This window comes from Perognathus longimembris, chromosome 1, assembly GCF_023159225.1.
Source record: "Perognathus longimembris pacificus isolate PPM17 chromosome 1, ASM2315922v1, whole genome shotgun sequence".
NCBI lineage: Eukaryota > Metazoa > Chordata > Mammalia > Rodentia > Heteromyidae > Perognathus > Perognathus longimembris.
In genome coordinates, this window is record NC_063161.1 from 19666978 (window position 1) to 19684753 (window position 17776).

Genomic DNA, 17776 nt, shown 5'->3' on the forward strand with positions numbered 1-17776 from the left:
GGGGGTTAAGGGAGCTGGGGACCGGTTCCTTCGCTGAGCATCATCATGGTTGTCCCACGAGGTTCCCTCGGGCCCTGGCTGGGGCCCTGCATTTCCAAATCTTAACTGTCACCCCCACCCGGCCTCCGGGACTTGGCCGCCCTGGGTGGCCGGATCCAGGGAGCCAAGAGCGGAGCCATCCAATTGGTTAAACCCACGTGCTTCCAAAGGGGGTGTGGGTCCCGGGCCGGCGGTCCATGGGAACTTTCCAGTTCCGCGGTGCTGGTGGGGGGGAACGGGGACGGAGACCCTCCCCACGCGGGGTCGGCGGGGAAGTTGAGGAAGGAGAGAGGGGCGTAGCGGCGGGAGCAGTGGGAACCGTCCCCCACCAGGGCGCAACCCTTCCCTCCCGCCCCCTCCTCCCTCCCCTCCCCCCTCCTCCCCCCTCCTCCCTCCCCTCCCTCCTCTCGGGCGGGCAGCCTCGGCGCACGCGTGTGCGGGCGGGCGGGCGAGGACAGCGCCGAGCTCGCGGCCGGCCGGAGCCCACCTCGACCCGGCCGACCGTCCCGACGCCATGCGGAGGGTGAGTGCGCCCGCCGTCGATGAGACTGGGGAGGGGAGCCGGGCGAGCGGGCTGGGGCGCCCCTGAGCTGGGAGAGTTGCGGGTGCAGGGTGGGGGCGTGCCCCGCGGCCATCCTCTCGGCGCCCGCGGAGACGCTCCGGATCCGAAACCCGGGGGCGGCGGGGCCCGATGGACTGCGGGGAGGGCGCTGCGCCCGGCGCCCCGGCCTGGCCTCAGGCTCCCCGATGCCCCTCGGCTCGCTTCCCCGCCGCGGGCTCCGGCGCCGCCTCACTCCTTCCTCGCGAGCCCCACAAACTTTGCAGGGCGGCCGTTACGCTCTCTGGGCGCCCACCCCAGAGCAAGCTCAAGTCGGGGTTCGGAGGACCACAGACCGGGGGTGCTGCAGGGACTGTCAGAAGTGAGGGGGCCCAGCACCTCGAAATGTCCCGATTGGGTACCCCGTGCGCCGGAGGCAGGCACCCTCCAAGCCCGCACTTCCTCAAACTGCAGGTGGGAGGTTCGCGCCCAGCCTCCCGCTCCAGGCAGAGCAAATACAAAAACCCGATGGGCCCTGGAGGCTGGGGCGGCCGGGTCAGCCCTGGAGTAGAGTCACGGGCTCCTAATGCAGGCGTCCTACCCGTCAGATGCTAACGCTAACCCGCACAGTTGCGGGTGCCTGGGTAGGTAACCTGTTCCCGGGGTGCCCGGCCATTCCTCACGAGGTGGAGGTGGAGGCAGTTGTCATCAAATGTGGGGGTGCAGAAAGTGAGTGGGGGCAAATCCACCAAAGTCCCTCACCTTCCCCTAGACAGCCAAAGACCAACCCGGAGGATAGATGTTGCACTGGGGAAGATGCTGAGTGTGCTTGGGAGGTAAAGCTGAACAGAAATGCTAAGACCTCTCAGCAGGACCCAGGCAATTCGGGTTTGGTTTATAGATTCGTCTATTGCTTTGGTTGTTTCAGGAATGTCTGTCTCTGAGCTCCTGGGTAGCCTCAAAGAGAACTCTGGTCGTGTGTTATTGTTGTTGGAATGAAGTCTTTCTTGTGTGTTGGGAAAGGAATATTTGGAGTGTGGATAGAGCAACTGCGAATTGGCCCCCAGTTGCCTTTGGAATTCTGCTGGGGAACTGACATGGAAATTTACCTGGCTTACCTTTGGAGTGAATCCAAGCCTGCTAGGGTGTTTCTGGGGCAGATAAGATTGCAATCAGGCTGGACAGCTAGTTTAGCATGCCCTGCATTGGTGGAGCAATTGAATGGAAAGTGACCTTCGTGGGTTACTGGTTTGGCCTCCAAATTCAAGGGTCAGTAATTTCCCTTTTGCCCTTAGCACCACCAGGGTAGTTAAGGAAAGCATCCGTGGGCCTAAGTGGGGTGTGTTAGAGGGCTGGCTCATCAACATTCAGAGAGGGAAGGCCCTGACCAGGGTGTCTTAAAATGTGATTTGCCTATCACCTGCCTTAGGATAAAAGAAATCGATGCTAGGCTAGAAATGCAAATTCCTCAACTTCTACTTGATCCCCTTTCAATCAGAATCTCTGGGCCTGGAGTTCAGCCATTTGTATTTAACCTGGGCTGCACCCTGCCCCCTCCCACCCCTCCCCAGCAACTACTACATATTACATAGAAAAATGTTCTAAACTCATAAAAACATAGCGGGGACATGGCAGCCAAGAGCCTTTGATCTCTTGGAGGCTGTACTCTAGTTGAGAAATTTAGTATTTGGGCAGCATACAATATGCAAATAAACTTAGATAGTGGTGAGTACAAGTATGAACTGGCCCACGGTAGATAATGTGATGGAGAATGAGCTGGGGAGGGAAACCTTTTAGCTTGGGTGCACCGTTCTGAGGAGCTGACATGGCGTCCTGAACTACATGACGAAGAGAAGCCAGCTGTGTGCAGGTTTGAATGAGGTGCATTGGTACCAAGGATCCCAGGCAGCAATCGTTTACCCTGACTGAGAAACAGCAAGAAGACACACAGCTGGGGCAGAGTGGACCATGCAGGGTGGAGACTGAAATGAAGCGAGAGGCACAGTGCTTTGTTGGCCATGGTGAGAAATTAGGATTTTAGCCTAAACGCCTAGGGTTGCCTAGGGGAATAGAATGCTATGATCTAGTTCTCTAGATTGCTGTGAGTAAAACGGATTATGGAATGGGATGACAGGAGAGAGGAAACCATCTTTGTGTGCAGTGTGGTAGAGAGAGGTAGAGAGTCAACTGAACTTGCTCATGTGAGAGGGAGAGGTGGGATTCTTCTTTCACACACTTAAGGTTGCTTGTTGTTGCTCTGTGTGTCCTAGACTTTCCATCGATGTGGGGAAATATCAAAGAGAAACAATTAAAAGGAGGAGGATTTCTCTGGGCTCAGAGTTTCAGGGATTTCAGGCAACAGTCCTTAGTTCCACTCATTGAAGGCCCATGGGTGAGACAAAATGTCATGGCAGTGAGAGCATGTGGCAGAGACTGCTCACCTCACCACAGCCAGGAGGCAGAGCAAAGGAGTATAGGAAGGAGCCAGGTCAAGCCATACCTTCCTGGGACTTGCCCTCCAGTTAGCTATTTCCTCCAACCAGCTCTCCCCTTCCTGCTTTTTACCTCTTCCCAACACAATCATTTTATGAATTCATCAAAGGATTAATCTATTGATTGATTAGGTCTGAACCCAAAGCCCATCATCAGCTAGCAACCAAGGCCCCTAGTGCATGAGTCTGTGGGACATCACCGTGTGTGTGTGTGTGTGTGTGTGTGTGTGTGTGTGTGTGTTCATACACACACATGCCTGTGGGTAAGAGAAATGGGGAAGAAGGAGGCTGGATTGCCCCAATGATGCTGACAAGAGCTGACTTTCAGTGAACATTCATTGTGTATCTTGCCCTGTGTTACATGCATTAATGAGAGTCCTGTGAAGTGGTAATTGCTGTCACAGTGAAATAACAAGTTCAAGACAGATTGGCCGCATTGTTCCAGGCTGCTCAGTTGAGTGTTGGAGCTAAGATTTGGGTTAGGTTTGTCTGTCTCCAAAATCTTGGTTCTTGCCACCATACTCTACTACCTACAACCTTTTTGTCCTTGCCTCAGACCCTTTGTGGTTCCAGAGAATTAGATAATTTAGCAGCTTGGCAGATGCAAATGGTAAGTGTTGTTGTGACAGATCAATAGAACGGTAGAGATGAAAAAGAAATAATGAATTTCCTTTGGTATTCTGGAATGCACAGGAAACATGCAGAGTAGAAGTCTAGAAGATGCTCAGTAGTTGGATTTCTCTGAAGAGAAATGCTGTAGTCTTGATATTTATGTCTCCTCAAACACTGGGAGTTGAAATTCTACCTAGAGAGGTTGTGGCCTTAGGGAATGATGGGGTTATGAAGACAGTGCCCTCACAATGGGGTCAGCGCTGTTATAAAAGATGTCCCAGAGGATTTCCTTGTCCCTTCCGTGAGGTGCGGCCAGGAGAAGGCACTTGGGGCTCTCACCACCTTCCAGATTGTCCTGGACCTTAACCTTGAATTTCACTGCTTCCAGGATTGTGAGAAATGCATTTCTGTTGTTTCTAAGCTTCCCAGGCTTTGGTATTTTCTTGTAGCCACCTGAATGGATTAACAGGCTAGCTTGCACCTTATCTCATTGCGAGTGCTTTGACCCTCAGGTCATGAGAACTGGGAAAAACCACCTCATCAAGTCTCCTCTCACCTCTCTTCATATAGCTACAGTTTCATGAGTGTTTTTTCAATCCAAAATAAGACTTTTTTTTTTCCTATGCAAAGCTGGGGGGGGTTTGAGAATACTGGTTACTTTAAATTTTTATTTGTGTTAGAAGGAGTTAGAGATCAGATGCAGAAAAAGAATTATAATAGAAACTACTATTTATTGAATGCTTTCTTGGTGCCAGGCATCTGCTATCTCCCTTCAATTTTAAAATCACTTTTTCAGCTGAAGATTAGCAGCTGATAAATTTGTATAATATAAACTTTAAAAGAGATAAAAAGGTTTATAATAAAAATTGTCTCTCATTTTGCTAGGCTAGCTGATTTCCTTCCCAATGTAATTGATGTTAAACCCATCGATTTCTTGTGTTCTTCCAGAATAATCAGTCCATATGTAAGGGTTGTTTTTGTTTGTTTGTTTGGTTTTTGCCAGTCCTGGGGCTTGAACTCAGGGCCTGAGCACTGTCCCTGGCTTCTTTTTTTTTTTCTCAAATTTTTATTATCAAACTGATGTACAGAGAGGTTACAGTATCATACGTTGGGCATTGGATACATTTCTTGTACTGTTTGTCCCTGGCTTCTTTTTGCTCAAGGCTAGCACTCTGCCACTTGAGCCACAGCGCCACTTCTGGCTTTTTCTGTTTATGTGGTGCTGAGGACTCCATCCCAAAAACCTATGAAACAGGTGCTGCTTTACTTCCGTTTTCATGCATGCTAGGCAAGCACTCTACCGCTAAGCTACATTCCCAGCCCTATATAGGTATTTTTGTCTCCCCTCCCCCATACAATTATATTCTTCTGCATCCTGCTTTTTATACCAGTATTTATAGAGATACATGGTGGTTTTTTTTTGATACTAGGGTTTGAATTCAGGGCCTCACAGTTTCTAGGCAGGTGATCTACCACTTAACACAAACTCTTCTTTTGTATTTTTAAAATAGGATCTTGAATTTATTCCAGGATCAACCTGAACCACAGTCCTTCTATTTACACTTCCCCTGCAGCTGGGATGAAAGGAAAATGCCTCTGTATACCCAGATTTTTATTGGTTGAAAGTAGGCCTTACAAACTACATCTCTACCTCCCTAGTAGTTAGGATTACAGGTGTGCGTCACTTTGCTCAGCCTACCTGGTTTGCTTTATGGTTGCATATGGAATACCTGTATATAAATACAGAACACTGGAATTTGTCATTTTTTGTTTGTTTTAATGTTGCAGTGAATAATCTTACATGTGCTTATATTTTGCTTGTGTGATCACATATGTATCATTAACGATAGTGGAACTTTTGGGTCAAGTCACATTCACACATGTTTTTGGTAGTTCTTTACCTGCAGTATAGTCTAGGGATTAAGAGGATCAAGGGCTAAATCTTTGCATTACTAGTTCAAAGATGTGCACATCATTTAATCCCTCTTTGCCTCTGTTGCTTTATTTGTAAAAATAGAGATAATAATGGTAGCTCTCTTGTAGAATTGTACCTGTCAGTTTGTGTTACATAACAAATCACCCCCAAATTTAGTGGCTAAAACAGGAACCCTTTTACTTTGTGCACAAGTCTATGGGTTGACTGACTCTCCTCAGGTAGGCCAGCCCAGCAGTCTCTGAGGATTCTGTTTTGCAATGTGGTCAGCTCATTGGTCAGCTGGAATCTGGGCAGCGTAGAGTGTCTGCGTGGTGGCTTTATGCATGTCTGGTGGCTGAGAGATGAGTTAATCTTTGGGGACCTCATATTGGCAGTGAATGAACTCTGGTGTTCCGGTGGACTAGCTCCATCTTCTTCATGTTGTGGTCTCAGGATTCCACACAGCAGCACAAGAGGGCCCATTGACAGCATGTTTCACACTTCTGGGTCCCAGTAATGACCTAAGCAAGTCACAGGTCAAGCTTGAAGTCTGTGTGGGCCGAGGAGTCTGATGCCCCAAGAACAAGACACAGTGAAGAGAATCATTGACACCACATTTACAACCAACCATCACAGGATTAAATAAGTGGATATTTGTTAAGTGCCTACTATATTCCTATTGCATTGGAATTTTTAAAATAAAATTGTTATTATAAAGGTGTTGTACAGAGGGGTTACAATTACATAAGTCAGGTAAAGAGTACATTTCTTTTTGGACAATGTCACCCTTTCCCTTGCTCTCTCCCAATTTCCTAGTGCATTTTAAGTTCTGTGTAAGCCTGTCAGATGAAAGAAAAGAGAGGTATTATCAAATGGCCTCCCTAAATTTAGATGGGACTAATTTAGCCTCTCACCAGCCCAAGCAAGAGTGCCTGTCTCCTATTTCTTCTTAGGAACTGAATCAAAGTAGTTTATCCACAGAGAGGAAGATGGTCTTATTCCCATTTTGCAGATGAAAAAAAAAAAAAGGTTTGCTCTCAAGGTTACATCTTCTAATGTCAAGCTAGACTTTGAATTCTTTGCCAGCCTGATTCCAGTGTAGCTCTTATTTCATGTCCTGTATTTCTGTGTCATATTTGGTCTTATTGGGTGAGAAGAATCTGTCAGCCTGTTGAAGTCTTTAACAGGGTTTTGATTCTGGCCTACTGAATTCAAAGGAAAGTGTCCACAAAGACTGCAGGTCTCTTCTAGGCTGTGAAAGGATGATAAAGGGAAACCTGTCACTTGGCCTCTTTTAAGTCAAGAAAGGAGACAGGTCTGGCTTATTTTGTTTATACTTCCTTGCCTTGCATTCCTTCCATCCTTTGCTCTCTTTCTCCTTTATAGGGCAGGCATTTCACTGGACAAAGGGAAAGATGTGAAGTTAGGAGGCCATATTTCCTAATGGTTCAAAATTTAATCTTGGGAGACTTAACTTCCTGAGTCCACATCTTTACTAGCTGTGATTGCACAGGTTAACTTGTGGTTAACTTGCATAGCAAGTTATTTTGCTTCTCTCATCTTGGTTCTATTTTCTATCCCTTCTTCAAACTAGTGGTGAGCCCCGAGACATGGCTCATAATACGAATAAGAGGTGTTTTTTGAGCACTTCCTCTAAAAGCCTTTCATGTGATTAATCATTAATTATCACCAAAACCCTATGAAACAGGTGCTGCTTTACTTCCATTCTCAAGTGTGGAAGCCAGACACTAATGGCTAAGTAATTTGCCTGGCATACCACCATTAATAAATCAATTTAGCAGGAACTTTAAACCAAGCATTCTGGCACAAGAGTCTGGGTTCTTAATGTTTATGCTTAAGCAGTGGAATGAGCCAGTGCTGGTAGCTCAGGCCTGTAAACCTACCTACTTGGGAGACTGAGATCTGTGGGTTGCATTTCAAAGCCAGCCTGAGCAGCAAAGTCCTGGATACTCTCACCTGCCATTAATCAACAAAAACAAAACATCACAAAAATGGAAGTGGAGGTGTAGCTCAAGTGATAGACCACCAGCCTTGAGCAAAAAGCTAAGGGACTGCACCCAGGGCCTGAGTACAAGTCCTAGTACCAGCAGACACACATACACACACCAAGTGGGATGGAAGGCTAAGGTTTAACATTGAGTGCTCCTGCTCCAGAAGCACTGCTGGGAGGCTTGCATGCATCCTTCTGCAGCAGCCGAGACTACCCCGCTGTGATTTAAACAGAAAATCCCAGCACATAGAGAATACAGACTTTCAGCCTTTTCACCAAAAGCCTTTCTATTTCAATCATTGCCATCCCAACAAGATCTCAGGCATTGTGCCTCTCTCCCAAATGAGATGAGACGCTTTTGAAAGATACATAGGACATTTTAAAAAAATTTGAAAATCAAGCTGGTTAGTTCTGCATCTTGCCATCCCTTGCTTCTTTTGATGAGCTACCCTGGTACCTGTGACCCTGCTTGGCAAGGCAGCAAGAAAATAAAATACAAGCTTTGCAAATGACATATAACTCCCTGAGGTTAAAATCATGCTTATCTCCAAGGGGAAGGGAAGAGCTGTTTCATAGGTGCTGCGTGTATGTAGACAAAACATACTATGGTAACACTCATCAAGCATTTAAAATTGGCTTCCTTTTATGCCGTGGGAGTCCTTGGTGTGTGAGCAAGCTCTGTATGACCTTCTCATGGAGTGTGCAGGTTTTCTGAAAGATAAGCAGTCTTAGGAATTGTGCTATAGATACTGTTGGCTATTTGTAAAAACGTTCTAGAAGGGTATAAAAGTTGATCTGAGATCCTAAGAAAAGGGCAATCAGAGAAACAGGAAGGTTTTATTCTGGGTAGAATGCACAACTTTGCCAAAATATTTGTTTTAGAAGGTTTCTTTGGATGCAGAAAGGGGCTGAATGGGGTGAGGTTAAGGTTAGAGGAGGGAAGACCAGTTAGCAAGCAGTCATTGAGATAGCCTGGAAAAGGGAGATGGTTGGGAGACCAGAGGGAAACATTGTATTCAGAAGGCTTTTGGCAGTAGAATCAGAAGGACTTGGAGGACAAGGAAGAATGGGGAGGAAAAGGGAGGAGAGTATGAACAGTGACTGATGGTCAGGTTTCTGGCTTAACACAGCTGGATGTGTGGCCTTGCTAGAAATTGAAGCACAAACACTAGAGGCAAAACCAGAGGGTGGGGTTGTGGCAGCTCACTTCTGTTCTGTGCACTTTGAGTTTTAGATAGCTTCCAGTCATTTGAGTAGCCAGATGGGTATGGAGGTCTGCAGTTTAGAAGGAAATTGTCTTTCAATGTATAAAGTTATGAGTTTCTGTCATGTAGGTGATAGTGATTGAAACCCTCGGAGCTATGGAACACTGCCTAGAGAATGTCTTTGTAATCAAAGGTTTATTGAATGTGTTGTCCATGAGAATCTCTTGAGAAGCTTATGAAGATACAGGTTCTTGGGTTTATAGCTAGAAACTGGCATCGACTGTGTGTGGTCCAGTTGACACTGCGCAGAACCTTTATCCCAGCTGCTTCACACGAGTGCAGATCCTAGAAAATCTCTAGCAGTCTATGACCTAGACTTAGAAAGATGGATATCTAACATATTCAGAATACATTGACATGTACTTACCATAGCTTAAATACAAAAACATTGGGATAACAAGAGCCCAATAGCTATACCCTTATGATCACATCAGATGATGCTAAGTGAAAGGAACTCCATGTTATGGAAATGATTGTTATATCACAGTTGTAACTACTTTCAACATCCCATGTGTATCTGTAGTTCATACTGTTGATGATGTTCTTGTATCACCTTCTTGGATTGTACCTACACTATCTCTGTAAACTTATCTGAGTATATTGGAAACCGTGTATACTGGTATTAGAATTAGGAAATTGAGAGGGAATACCAAAATTGAGAGACAAAGGGTAAATTAAGAGAAGCAACAACAAAAGCAATACTTGCAAAACTGTATGGTGTAAGCGAACTGAACACCTCAGGGGGGGAAGGGGGAGGCGGGAGGGGGGTATGAGGGACAAGGTAACAAACAGTACAAGAAATGTATTCAATGCCTAACGTATGAAACTGTAACCTCTCTGTACATCAGTTTTATAATAAAAAATTAAAAAAAACATTGGGATAGCTCACTTATATTTATGAGATGAAATATATCAGCTATAAAAAGGGAAAGATCACTGTCTATGCAACCCAGATCTTAAGCCAGAGCAACAGAATACATAATTTGTTTTGCTGGTTCTGAGGCTTGAACTCAGGACCTAGTTGCTATTCCCGAGCTTTTGTGTTCAAGGCTCTACCACTTGAGCCATAGTTCTACTTCCACATTTTTGGGTGCTTAATTGGAGATAGGAATCTCACAGACTTTCCCACCCAGGCTGGCTTTGAACCTTAATCCTCAGATCTCAGCCTCCTGAGTACCTAGAATTATAAGCATGAGCCACCAGCATTCCACTCACCTATGTTTTCTCACCAGTTTTTATATTTTCCCTTACTATATAGGTCATTAGTCATCTTAGAATTAATTTTCATGTATTAAATAAGGTTTGAGATTCAGGATTTTTTTTCCCACGTGGATATCAGTTCCAGAAACACCCATTTCCTTATCCATCCCCTCCAATGTTCAGCACACTCTTGGCATTTATCATATTTCCGTATATAGCTGAGTCTGTGAGCTCTTAATCTATGCTCAGTTGTTCTTAGAGTATGTCTTGATATTTGATAGACAGGGCCACTCTACCCTTTCCTTGAGCATGTTTAAATATTTTGCTCTTTGCTGTATCTAGCATCTACTGCAATAGTAGGCCCACAGCAGGTATTCAGTAATTATTGAATCAGTGAAAGGATCTCATTTGGGACCAGCTACTTAAATAGTTCAGTAGTTCCTTGATATGCTAGGGTTTGTTTTGGTGAGGAGGAAAGTGTTGTAAGTATTATGTCTTGTTTCTACTTTTTGCGGCTCCGTTATCTCTTGTCTTTTCTCTGTGAAACTAGAATCTTAGACAAGTCGTCAGTAAAGCCAACAAGCCTGTAAGTCCACACGGGAGCAGGATGGCTGCTCTGCAGATGCAGAGGATTCAGGTCACAACTGTGGATAGGTCTGTGAGGCCTTTTGACATGTGGCTCATATCTGAGCCCTAACGCCTTGGCCATCGGGCAAAGGATCATCTCAAATTAGCTTTACTTATTTTCCATGCTTTTGGGAACATCTTTGTTTTGTAGATTAATGCTGCTTTAAAACAGACTTCTTTTGGTTGCATAGTACATGCCATATTTTGGTAATACTGAAAATGAAGATTTCATTATTATGAATGAAGTGAATGTAATGATTCATTTCCATTGTTCATTAGGGCAATAATGAACATAAATCATTATTTACTTAAGGTTTACCTTGTGCAGGGCACAGTGCATATACATGAGTATGTATGTACACATGCAAATATATATTTACATGTATATACACTTTACATGTACACATATACATATAACTTCATGGATTCTTCAACACTAGCTTTCTTGTTCCTTTTTCAGTAAGCAATATTATCCAGGTTTATTCATTATCAGGTTTATTCTTGAGCCCTTGGGCTGAGTTAGGGGATTAGGGCTGCCCAAATATATAGCCACTCTGTTCCAGGAATTCACAGTTTAGCCAGGGACAGACTTTTAATCAAGGGTTTCCTGTGTAACACGATGAGTTCATTGACAAAAGCATATCCAAAACACAACCTAGAGAAAAAGATGACTAATTTTATGGGGCAGGGGAGAGGAGCCTTGGTGTCAGGGGAATTTAGTAAGATGAGTTTAGCTTTGTGTGAGTGTGCATAAAAGGTGTGTGCAGTTCTGGGAATTGAACTCGGGGCTTCACACATGCCTGGTAAATGCTGTACCACTGAGCTACACCTCTAGCCCTAAGGAGATGAGTTTAGATAGGACATACTTGTGAGTATACCCTTAAAGTGCCACTTCTCTCAAGCTTGATCTGGCTATCTCAACCTTCCCATTTTCTTCTCAGATAGCTTGTCTTTCTGCTGCTTACATTCATACTCTTCCAACTGCAGACAGTTCTGTCTTGCTTCTTCTCACTGGTGTTTCTTGTTCCTGGCTTTCTCTCTTAACTATGTTTATGGAAGGATGATTTTACATGTGGTAATATTGACCTCATGAAGTGTATCATTCATGGAGTCAAACCAAATCTGAAGTAGTAGCTTTCACCCTATTTCTTCTGGTAGAGACTGGGGCTCAGGGAATGGCAGCATTGTATCCGTGCACATGCAGCAGCAGAGCTAGAAAAGACAAGTTCTGTAATGGCTTGTCCAAAGGCATTCAAGTTTCCAACAGGGAAATAAGGCCAGGCTATAGGGTTATTCAGTGTAAGGGCATCTACCTTATCACTTTGGAGTCTAAAGACTAATTAGGTTATAAAACTAGAAGGCTTAAAGGTTTAAATAAAACTACTGGGCACTAAGCAGTGGTGGTTCACGCCTGCAATCCTAGCTACTCAGGAGGCTGAGATCTGAGGATCATGGTTTGAAGCCAGCCTGGGCAGAAAAGTCCCTGTGAGACTCTTATCTCCAATTAACCACTCAAAAACCAGAAGTGGAGCTCTGGTTTCAAGTGGCAGAACACTAGACTTGAGTAAAAGAGCTCAGGGTCAGCACCCAGGCGCTGAGTTCAGGACCTACAATTGACAAAACCAAACCAAAAAATTACTAAGTAAGGGGGCTGGACTGTGTGTAGTTTAAACAGTGAATAAAATATTGTAAGAGTTAAACCAATAATCAGTGTATATGATAAAGCCACCAATTGGAATATATGTCACAATGTTTATAAGTCAATTTTTTATTGTTTGTTTTTTGTTTTTGGTGGCTGTAGGGCTTGAACTCAGGGCCTGGGTGCTGTCCTTGATCTCTTTTGCTCAAGGCTAGTGCTCTTCCACTTTGAGCCATAGCTCCACTTCTGGTTTTCAGGTTGTTAATTGGAAGTAAGAGTCTCATAGACTTTCCTACCTGGGCTGGCTTTGAACCCCTATCCTCAGTTCTCAGCCTCCTGAGTAGCTAGGAGTACAGGCGTGAGCCACCTGCACCCAGCAGCTGGTTATTTTTATTCAAAACCATTTTGCTACTTGTTTGGTTTTCCAGGGTATTTACAAACATGAGTTTCCTAAGGGAGAAGATCTAGTTTCCACCCTTAAGCAAGCTGCAGGACATGGAATAGTCCAACATGCAGTTCAGAAGAGTGAGTCTTTCCCTCTTTCCTGTCCAAATTACAGGGTGTAAAACAGTCTGACAATCGAATTAGCTGACTAGTGCAACAATAGCCAACACTTGATAATTTGTGTTGCCTTCAGAGATGGCCAAATATAGGCTGATGGCAATGGACTAGAACTGTCTACACCCTGAAAGGCTGCTGTCCCTCCTACTTTGAATTATGCTTTGCACATTTTTGATTATTCAATATTGATGCTGGGAAGATGGCAAGACTGCTAGAGGTATTTGTTGACAGTCTACAGCTACCCATTCGTCAATGAAAGGAGGCTCAGACATGGCTGTGCAGTGGGCCTTGCGAGATTAGTATGCTTGGCTGCCTCTCTTTATGCATCCATTGCTCTAAGGGTGTAATTGAATGTGCAGAAGCCCTCTTCCACTCTAGGGAGCCAAAGCAATGTCTTCATTCATGGCACAGTCAGGCAGAGATTACAGAGTTACAGGTCAGTATCAAATACGAAATACTGGGCTTAAGAATCATTTGAGATGATATTAAGTGCAGCATTAAGTACAAAGCTAAAGGAGAGCTAGTTTTTAGGAAGCAGTCTAACAGCTCCCTGCTCTCTGCTCTAAAGCAGAGGTTGACAAATTTTTTCTTTGAAGGAGCAGATAGTAAATGTTTTATCCTTCCAGGATCATCTGGTCTCTTGTCCCAACAGCCTAACTCTGTTGTTCTTGTTTTAATGTGGAAACAGTCATACACAGCATGCAAAATGAGTGAATATGATTCATGCCCACAGAATTTTACCAAGGGATACTGAAACAGGAATTTCGTATACTGCTCATGTCAAAATAGTCTTCTGATTTTCCAGCCCTTTAGAAATGCACAGAGCTTGAGAGGCAAACTAAAATGGGTCATGTTTGTGTCTGGTCTATGTATCATCATTAGTTATCCCTTTAGGTCAGGTACAACTGCAATTTGATGGCTAATTTGTGAGTCATCCTTTTCTGCCAGAACCTGGCTACACAGGCTGAAACACGGAAACCTAGTTCCAGTCCCCTGCCTGCCTCATCTGCTGCCAGTGTGTGTGTGTGTGTGTGTGTGTGTGTGTGTGTGTGTGTGTGTGTCTGTGTGTGTGTACACGCACACACACTCCTCTTTGCTCATGACAACTTTTTTTCTGATTACATGGAATCCTATTCCTATTTTTGCAATCCTAAAGTTATATCAACCAGAAATTTAGATTTATGCACTGAAATAAAGTAATTAACTTTCGACAGAACAGTATGGAAATTAATAGTGAAGGCAGGAACATTGCTTTCTTTGTAGAGTTGGGTTTGGCGAAATACATTTGTTTTCTTTCTTCCTCTCCAGTCACATTCTCGTTGCACATTTTAAATTGAAATTAGTTCAGAGTGCTAGAGCGATGTGTTCTACAAATTTATTAATGTTTGTATGGATTTTTTTAGCTCCTTCATAATAAAAGGACTGATTGGGATGCAGAGGGGCTTTGTGGGCCATGGACACATGCCACCATTGCTTTTAGAGGTTGCTTACAGAGTGCTGTGGGGTGAGCCCCACAATCAAGTTAGAGGTCAGCTGTGCTCAGAGACTCAGGACTCAGTTGTGGGGAAGGTGGAGGCCCCCCACCCCCGGCATTGTGGCAGCTGATCTATGCTCTGGCAATATGGCTAATGAATGATTCACTTGCCCCTGCTGTGAGATGGGAATGATTGACAAACACTTGCCTTGTCAGGACCAAGTGGGACAGCTTGGGTGAAGTCCATGTTGCAGAAATTCTGAAGTACTGTGAAAGCTCTCACTGCCATTTGTCAAGTCTGAGAGCAGTCTTTTGTTCATGGCTTCCAAACCCGGCCGGGGGCTGGTGGAACTTTGAAAAAATACAGAATCTCATATCCATTCCTGACTGACAGCATCCGAATGCCTGTGAGAGGACCTAACGTCTGGGTTTGGGTTTGTTTTGTGTTGTGTTGGTGTTGTGGAGGCTTGGACTCAGAGCCTTGTGATTGCTGAGCAGGTGTTCTGTCACCTGAGCCACATCCCACAGCCCTTTTTGCCTTGGTTATTTTCAAGGTAGGGTTTTGTTTTATGCCTGAGCTGGCTTGAACCATGATCCTCCTACATGTGGCTAGGGATGACAGTTACCCACCCCTGTACCCAGCAACCGTGCCTCTGCTGCAGTTTGGATAACAGGTATGTGTTACTACACCAGCCGTGAGATGAGATGGAGTGCTGTGAATTCTTCTGTCTGGGCTTGGTCTTAAACCAGGATCCCTTCATCTCTGTCTCCCCAGTCGCTAGGATCACAGGCTTGTGCCTCCTTGCCTCGTTTAGAACTCTGTATTTTCAACAGGGTTTCCAGGCTGGGGACCTCTGATATGTTTCACAAGCCTTGGAAGGAGACTTGAGAGTAAGCCACATAATTACTTCAAATTCTGGCATGGACTTTGCCCCTAAAAAGTCATACATTTGTCTCCATAAACAATAGGGGACTGGAAGAGAAATGCCAAGGGGAATGAAGTTACCTTCCCTGTATCTCTTGAGACATGTCTGCTTCAACAGGTGAAAACAGGGAGCTGATATTTGGGTTGTATGAACCAAAATTGTGCATCTCCTCTTTCAGATCTCCCCCCACAGTTCGCAACTTCGCAGGGTTAAGCCAGACATCTGCGGCTCACGCCTTAATCCTAGCTACTCGGAAGACTGAGATCTGAGAATTGAGGTTTGAAGCTAGCCTAGGCAGGAACCTCCTTGAGACTATTATTTCCAACTACCAAAAAGCTGGAAGAGGAGGTGTGGCTCAAGTGGTAGAGCACTAACCTTGAGCATAAAAGCTCAATGCCCAGGCCCTGAGTTCAAGCCCTACTACTAGTACATGCACGTGTGCCCATGCACTCACACACACATGCACATATACATAGGGAAGTTTGCAGTGTTGTTTTTGCCATCTCTTCGTTGATGCATGTGTGTGAAAGCAAGCCTGAGATTTTGAATGTCATGAATGTACAGCAGATTGACAATGTCCCTTTCAGTTTTGCTACTCAAAATGCATCATTGAAAATGTCTTTTCATTTCTGGAAAGAACACAATTGTAGTGTTGGCACGCACAGATTACAAACACAAAAAAGGATCTCAGTAGTACTAAAGAGATAAACTGCTTCTTCCTTTCTCATACTTTCTGCATTGCACTCGTTTACATGTGAGTAAATGTAGATTTCAAATGAGAGAAAGCATCCACCTCCACATTGGCAGCCTAGATTGGTTTTTGACAGTAAAATTCCATCCTCTATACATACATGCAGGTGCTCCCTATCGGATTCAACAGCTTTCTGTTGTGAGAGGGCCCTAATGAAATGCTCATGTTTGCAGGATCTGGCCACAAATATTTTTCTTCTTTTTCTTTTTCTTGTAAAGGTGATGTACAGAGGGGTTACAGTTACATAAGGTAATGAGTACATTTCTTTTCAAACAGTATTATCCTCTCCCTTACTTTCTCCCCCCTGACTCCCCCCTGACTCCCCTCCCCCCCCAAGTTGTAAAGTTCATTTCCAACATAGTGTCTTGTGAGCACCACTGTTGCATTGGTTCACCCTGTGTTCTTTGTCTCACCATTTCTTTTTTTTTCAAATAAAACTTTAGCAGTTTATTGTCCAAGCATAGCATGTCAATATAGGTTTCTGCATATCTTCACTAATATTGGATATCCATTTTTTTATTGAACTTTTTGCTTTATTGTTGAAGTGTGGTTACAGAAGGGTTACAGATTTATATGTAAGGCAGTGAGTACATTTCTTGTTCAACTTGCTACCCCTTCCCTCATTTTCTCCCCCCTCCCCCTCCCCCTTTCCCTTTCCGCTCAAGAGTTGCGCAGTTGATTTACACCAAATGGTTTTATAAGTTTGCTTTGGGAATGGATTGTCTTTTTGTCCTTTGTCTCTCAATTTTGATATTCCCTCACCATTTCTGTGATTACACTTCCCATCCTCAAATCAGATAAACTTACATACAATACAAAGGGTACCGAAATAAACACTGACAACAGCAAGTAAGCTCAAAGGGGAAAAAATGAAAGAAAAAAGAAATAGCTGCATACAGTACAACAATAAAAAATCCTCTTGTTTCCATATTTTATAGTTCATTTTGATTAGCAACATTTTAGATGATCAAATGTGCGTATGTATTGAGCTATTTTGATCCTCTGCTAGAACTATCCTATACTAATTATTCAAATGAGGGAAACCAGGCAGCCTGTGTTTTTTTGAGTCTGGCTTACTTCACTTGATATGGTTTTTCCCAAGTCTTTCCATTTCCTTATGAATGGAACTATGTCATTCTTTCTGATGGAAGCATAGCATTCCATTGTGTATGTATACCACATTTTCTTGATCCATTCATCCACTGAGGGGCATCTGGATTGATTCCATGTCTTGGCTATGGTAAATAATGCCACAATAAACATAGTTGTGCTGGTAGGTGTAGTGTGTTGGCCACAAATATTAAATCTTTACCATTTCCTGGATATCTTGTGAGGAATTTGAACATCATACTCCTACAGTCCTTATGCTAGCAGTTCACAGACTGGTAGGAAGATGATCAAGAAATAAATCATTTAACATATTGATTAAATACATGTTCACTTATTTTAACCAAATAATATTTCCAAATTATGTTCATTGTAAGAGTAGAGAATTCTTTTTCATGGGTAAAGATCTGTGTGTGGTCTGATCCTTTATCCCATGTCACTGTTCTTTAAAATGATTTTTTCTGGGCATTCCTTTGAAAGTAAGTAAAAGCTTAACAAATGTTTGGAGACCAGAAATGTAGTCTCTTCATTACACAGGTTAGATGTGCTCATACCTGCTGTTCAGCATCCATTCAGCTCTTCAGCGGTCTCTGGGCCATGACCATATACTCTATCTCCA

At 44.1% G+C, this 17776-nt stretch overlaps 1 protein-coding gene across 1 annotated transcript in view; it reads left to right on the forward strand.

Moving 5' to 3' along the window:
- The first annotated feature begins 544 nt into the window (after positions 1-544).
- Tmcc3 (transmembrane and coiled-coil domain family 3) overlaps positions 545-17776 on the forward strand; it is a 245569-nt gene continuing 228337 nt past the window's right edge. The window contains exon 1 of the mRNA XM_048358208.1: positions 545-562. The gene's annotated coding sequence lies outside the window, so the exon portion shown is untranslated. The remainder of the gene's footprint in view (positions 563-17776) is intronic.